Source organism: Tachypleus tridentatus, chromosome 6 (genome assembly GCF_004210375.1).
Source record: "Tachypleus tridentatus isolate NWPU-2018 chromosome 6, ASM421037v1, whole genome shotgun sequence".
In the NCBI taxonomy this organism is placed as follows: Eukaryota; Metazoa; Arthropoda; class Merostomata; order Xiphosura; family Limulidae; genus Tachypleus; species Tachypleus tridentatus.
In genome coordinates this window covers 149,965,234-149,972,128 of record NC_134830.1, presented here as the reverse complement: position 1 = coordinate 149,972,128, position 6,895 = coordinate 149,965,234, and positions in this window count along the sequence as shown.

The window sequence follows — 6,895 nt, the reverse complement described above, 5'->3', positions numbered from 1 at the left end:
AATGAAACATTCTAAAAATATTGCCAATCTAAAGTGTTTACTACAGACGATTAAAACATCTTGTCACAAAAACTCTTTGAACTGAAAGAGTAAAGTTTATGGGGACTAATGCACCCCCCCATCCATCCATCGGCTTTGTCCCTCGTTTGATAAAAACAACACACTAGTGAGTTTGTATTGTTAGTTGTGAGTTTATACTGTTGTTGTTATATGTTTTTGATATAAATTTTCCTCACTTAAATTTAAAAGTATCAGATTTCTTTATTTGTTAAATCAAAAATAACAATCCTCATGAAGTCATTAGAAAACAAACCCTTTGTTGGTGGTGTTACTTGTCAAACCAAAATACCCTTACTAAATATATTATTTTTTACCACTGTAACTTCAGGATGAAATTAATGTTTGTATTATGTGGTACTTGGACCAATCGGAAAGCAGGGAGTGTTGGACCAATCAGCGAGAGGGGTTGTGAGAGAACGCAGCTGTACTGAAGGTCGTCACAAAGGGTTAAGCCTTTTAAAAACTAAAATAAAATCCATATCTTGGCATTGTTCACCAACAAAAATATTTCCTTGACGTTACATGAACATTCTAGTTTTATAACGCAAGGGGCCGTCTCACAAATGTGAGAAACGATATTTCATTTAACAAATATTGCCTAATCCAAACTCCAGTGGGCAAGTCAGTCTCCAACTTGGCCCGGCAAGGCCAGGTGGTTAGGACGCTCGACTCGTAATCTGAGAGTCCCGGGGTTCGAATCCCGTCACATCAAACATGCTCGCCCTTTCAGCCGTGGGGATGTTATGATGCAACGGTCAATCCCACTATTCGTTGGTAAAAGAGTGGCTCAAGAGTGGGTTGTGGGTGGAGATGACTAGCTGCCTTCCTTCCAGTCTTGCACTGCTAAATTAAGGACGGCTAGCGCAGATAGCCTTCGGGTATCTTTGCGCGAAATTTCAAAACAAACAAACTCCAACTATTGACAAGACAATATCTTGTTTTGTGATAAGTGCTTTTCCTAGAGCTTCGTGCATGATGGGAGGGAGGGAGGGTGGTTCATGAAAGTAACACCGACATTGTTCGTTCCCGTCCGAAGAAAAGGACAAGTTTTATCTCGAGTGTTTTTAAGTGTGTAAATTAGGTTATATATATATAATTCAGAGGTGTCAATACGCTTGTTACGATGCTATCTATTTGTTACTTGAATAGCGAAGAAGTACGTAACAACGAACGTTTCATTATTCACATAAACCTAACGTAACAACCGGTCTGTGAAACCGTTTTTAAAATCGCCCAACAGAACGTGTGGAATTGTGAAATTTGTTTTTATAAACTACTTACCGGTTTTGTTTCACGAGAAAAGCACGTGAACATTTTCTGAATATACAAGACAGTTAAACTGGATTATTATTACTTAAACAATGCACTACTTTCTCACGCGTATTTGAAATATAAACGAACGTTTTGTTGTGTTTTTTGTACTATCGTCGCAGTTATCTTTGCGGAATTATATAATTTGTAGAACATAAACGTCAAAGGGCGTAATTTATTTTATTATTTGTGTCGTACTTCGTGATTTTAAAATGCTAATAATCGTTGCCAAAGTTTTTCTCCATTTTGAAGTTCACATATATGTAATATGATTAGTCCGCCCGGGATTTGTAACAACGCTAAGAAAATACATAACCTTTATTTAAGATGTATACCAACCATCTGGTGAGTTGGCAGCTACCTTACGGACTTGGAATGTTAAAATACGGGGTTCGATTTCCCTCGCTAAACAATGAACAGGTATCCCATTTGGCTAGCTTTACTCTAAAAACAAATAACCACTATTATGTGCTCAGTATGGAATGAGTCTAGTTAACTTAAACAGCTTTAGCTAACTTATCTCACTGTTACTTGATTTGAGAAAAACAAACAAAAGCAACAGTAAGGTTTGTGTGTTAAAGTTAATTAAACCAGTTGTTGTTTACAAATTCGTTTACTTCTTATTTTTATCTATAATTTCTTTAACATCTGCTGGCGCAGTTCTTCCTTTATCGTTATGTATTGGTAATTTAGTATAAACCCAGTAAGAGCTGTGTAGGCCTAAATCTGTTTCAATCACTAAGAAGTATCAGCGTCACTCAAGTCGCATAAATATTAAACAGACACCCAGCTAAGCCTGAAGTTTGTGATTTAAAAAAAAATCATATTAGATGAATTTCTTATCATATTCTTCTTGATTTGTATATTTTGTGTTCAGGATCAGAGGTATATAAAAACACCACTTTATATCCATCTTTCGGTTTCCCACAAATCACTACCCAAGAGGCCTTTCGCCGAGTACCAGAATTCGTCAGTTGGAACACACGATAGAGTGTTATGTTATTTGTTTGAATTTTGGCCCGGCATGGCCAGGATGTTGGGGCGCTTAACTCGTAATCTGAGGGTCGAGGGTTCGAATTCCCGTCACACTGAGCATGCTCGCCCTTTCAGCCGTGGGGCCGTTATAATGTGACGGTCAATCCCATATTCGTTGGTAAAAAAGAGCTCAAGAGTTGGCTGTGGGTGGTGATAACTAGCTGACTTCTCTCTAGTCTTACGCTGCTAAATTAGGGACAGCTAGCGCAAATGGCCCGTAGCTTTGTCCGAAATTCCAAAAAACAAACACCCAGAATTTTATCGTATTAGGCATATTATTTTGTCTCGTTATATCGAAGTGATTCGTTGGGTCAACGCTAAAAAAAAAGCAAACAAACAAAAGAAAGCATTGGGGCCTTGAGAGTGTTATAAACGTAACTGTTAAATCTCACTGTGTGATTAGAGTAGCCCAAAAGTTGTCTATCGGTTTGTGTAGCTTTGCGCAAGTAGTGGGAAAAGCCCATCCCAGAACAGCGCCACTGCATCTAGATAGGTGGCGCTGGAAATTTAATCGTTAAGGTTATGTTCAAATATTTTTTTTGATTCTGCGGTATTTCTCTGCTCGTGTTTATTTTGTAACTGAGTGCGTTCTTAATCTTACCATTCAGGCGTAAAGAGTTGGAGTTCATATCTAATTCAAAGACTTGCGTGTAGCTTTTATAACGGGCAAGTTTACCCACAACTCTGTCTGTTAAACGTGGTGTTTATTTATCAACGTTTTCTGTCTTAAAGAAAAGCAAAAACAAATCCATTAAGCCTATACACTCATTGAACAAAATGTATATTTTTTCACCCACAACTTATGTGCGTTACACAAAATTACACTTACTGAGAAGTGGTGTATTTTAAGTACGTATATGACGTAGGACATTAAGTTATTCGAATATATACTGCTTACTTCCACAACTAGATCTATATAAAAAATCGTTTTCGGTTGCTACGGGTCTGAATGGCATGACCTTTACGTCAGCTACTTATTAACTACAAAAATCGAAATTTCTTCGGTCTACTAATTTTAGGGCGGAAGTTTAGTTGTTCTTAAGAGAGGAACATAAGTAGAACAGGGCGTTATTTAAGGGTTGGTCCGCTGAACGAGGGCGAAGTTTTCTTGTTCTCGATCTTTTAAAAACACATCCTTCGCAAATGTTTTATCGAGCCGTTGCCTGCGACACCTACTTTGTGGATCGGTATTGATTATACGTGTGCCAACATTAGTTACATATGGCGATGTTTATGAACAAGGCGTAGCCCAATGGTTATGGTGCCGGACCGTGAATCCGAGGAATCATGGTTAGCGAATCGTTACCGCAAAACACGACAACGTGCTCTGCCCCTCAGGGTCTATCGTTGCAATGTAGAAGATTGATGGCCAAATCTAACTATTCGATCAGACAAGAATAGTCCAACTGTTGGCGTTGGGTGACGTTGACTACTTATCTTCCCTCCGTTCTGTCAGTAAAATATGAGGGATGGCTAACGCAGATAATCTCGGAAAACTAAGGTTCGTTTGTTCTGATTGGAAGAAGAAATTTTACGTTAGTTTTAACAATCTCGCCCTTAAGCAGTGAAATAAAATAAATGAACGTATAAACAAGTACTAAAGGTTTGTGTTTGGAATTAAGCACAAAGCTACACAGTGGCCTGTCTGTGTTTAGCCTACCACGGGTATCGAAACTCGTTTTCTAGCGTTTTAAGTCCGCAGACACACTGGGTCGAGATCAAGAACAAACTCTAATGGTTGTTTCATCACGTCACTTTCCAGTATGTCCCCACAAAATTGATGTCTGGGAACCACAACGCGCCAAGTTCTGCCCTTTATAAACTAAAAATATGCTTGAAAGCAAAGCACAATCTTGCACTGTTAAAACGTAATCTGACAGCAGAAGTAAACATTACGACTCGAGTGAGATCCGAACTCGCATTCCTTGCTTGTCAAACAGATACTAAGCGACCGTGATTCAAGTCTCACTGAGAAACTGGCATAATTTACCTGGTTGGTGGTGATTAGCCAAAAGTAAGTCATGTTTAAGTCAGATCTGGTTCTGCCCGGTTTCAGGTTTCGCCTCTTTATATTACATTTTACTGGCTATAAAATGACGTTTGTGGCGAATAAGCGAACCCTTTAATTATATAATAGAGTTGACAGATGGTTAAGTTTTTAATTTCGTTCTCAGTTATAGGTGAGGCGGTTGTGGCAACCAAACAATTTTTAGAAATAATATTCGACTAACCGACAGATGGAAGGGTTGTGTATTGTAATTTTTCTTGTGAGATCTAACTTGTTTCACTCTGTCTAACAATAAACAACCGCCATGTTCGTGTCGTGACTGAATAACTCCTAAACACATTTATTTAAATTTTTGACAAAGACATTTAGCCTAAATTCGTTAATCAAAAATGGTTCACACAAGTAACTCACTGTTGACGAGGGTATTGAACTCATTTTTGTTCAAGGAGACATCAATCTTTGAAACATCGAATTTCCGGACACGTGTCTTGTTTAATCCACAAGTGTCACTCGAAACGTGTAAAAATGAACCAACGCTAAATGTGCTCAAGGTGTTGAATGCGCTTTTATATTTCGATTAAATTTTATAGGTTATTTCTGTCACATCACAATAAGATTGTTACTGAATGTTAAGTTTCCTATACTTGACCTCTATGGTTTTCCATTAATATAAACTGTAACGCAATATTTCAACCACGTATTTATATTGGTGAGTCGACGAAACTCTGTACAAAAGTCCGGTGAACCCGCAGTATACTGAGCATTTCATCAACATTTTTACTGTTAGGCCTAAAGGTCACACTGTTTCGCGGGCTTCCATCATTTAAAAACCAAAACGTTTGAAGCATTGTTTACAAAAGCTGAAAGCTCCCAGTTGTGACCAATGTTCAACAAAGTGAATGACTTTGGTGGTTACTAACCGGTTTAATTAAGCCATCTTGTTTTGAGATGCTTGGGCATTTCATGTTTAAAACACGTTTCATTTTTTACGTTCTTATTAATAAAGATTTATATATAAAAGATAGAAGCATCATTTACTTGTGTTGAATCAAAATAGGTAATACAAAAACAATAAAAGTACTTTACCTATACTTTGTCAATAATACTACACCTCGGATCAAAAAGTACCTTAGCACTAACTAGGTCAACGTCATAAGCCTCGGGGTGGCCTACTTCTTATCGCGGTATATAAATCCTAACACTCGTGGGTGAATGACTATCGGCGGGTCTTAATAATCAGTGATGACGAGAAAACCCACTCGCAGGGAAAAATATATGTGTAAAAAGGCTCGTTTGGGTTTAGAAAATTTTTTATGTAGAGGAGCGAACAACGTTTCGACCTTCTTCGGTCATCGTGGGTCTTGACAGCTTCACTAAATAACCTGACAACTAAGCCTAAATTAAGGAGTACTTGATCACCGTAAAGTTTACACATTCAATTAGCAACTGTAATTATCTGAGCTCTAATAAACGATCATGTATGATGCAAACTTTCGATCACATGGAAAATAACCGCTTAAACATCGAATGCCTGTTTATTATTTTTTATATAAAAATACCGTGAAATAAACTTCAGGAGGGAATTACTACATACCAAAAAGTTGTTAATAAACGCTGCTACAATATCTGGATAGGGTTACCATCTACACTTTATAGCAATATAAGAAAGTAGTAACGGGCTATCATTGTACATATTGACCTCGATGTTGTAATTCACTAGTTTAAAAAAAACACGTTTATCCGTCGATTAATGGAATCAAAATAATTTTAAATATATATCCGAAGTTCCTTATTGTTCAAATAAGAAGTACATACCCAAATAAACTTATTGTTTTCACTTACATTTTGTTGTATGAATTACAGTTACCTCTTATAATCTGTTTAAAGTTTAAAACTTGGCCAACAGAACGTACCTGATAAATATTAACGTATATTACACTAATTTTCATTTCTTTACCTTTTTTATTTTGTTGTTGTTTAACATCCGATCAGCTCATGTGCTATCAGTGCATTTAGTCGTAGCCAAGTACTTTTCCAACAAACTTTGTTGTAGTTATTCCACGAACTGCAGAAAGAAACCTAAAACGCTTATTTTCTGTCTTACTGAATTGTTAATTTTATCCTAGGGCATTCTCTGTACATATCACATGTACATTGTTCACTGCACAGCTTGGAGATGTTTAAAGTTCACTCGGGAGACGCGATACTGTATCCATCTCACACACCACTCGTATTTTGGTTTCTAACTCTTTCAGGTGCGCCAACACTACCTTCTTTCTCACGTTTGCGCATGCGTCTGCTTTACTATTCAGCGATCGGGACCACCTTCGTCGGTTGGCAGCAATAATTTTATTGATAAAATGAGGATATTGTACTTTTTAACCAACATTTACAAACATAATTAATTCACAGTACCTTGAAATGCATAAAAGTTTAAATATTTTATAAAGAATTCCCAGTCTTTGTAATTAACCCTAGCTT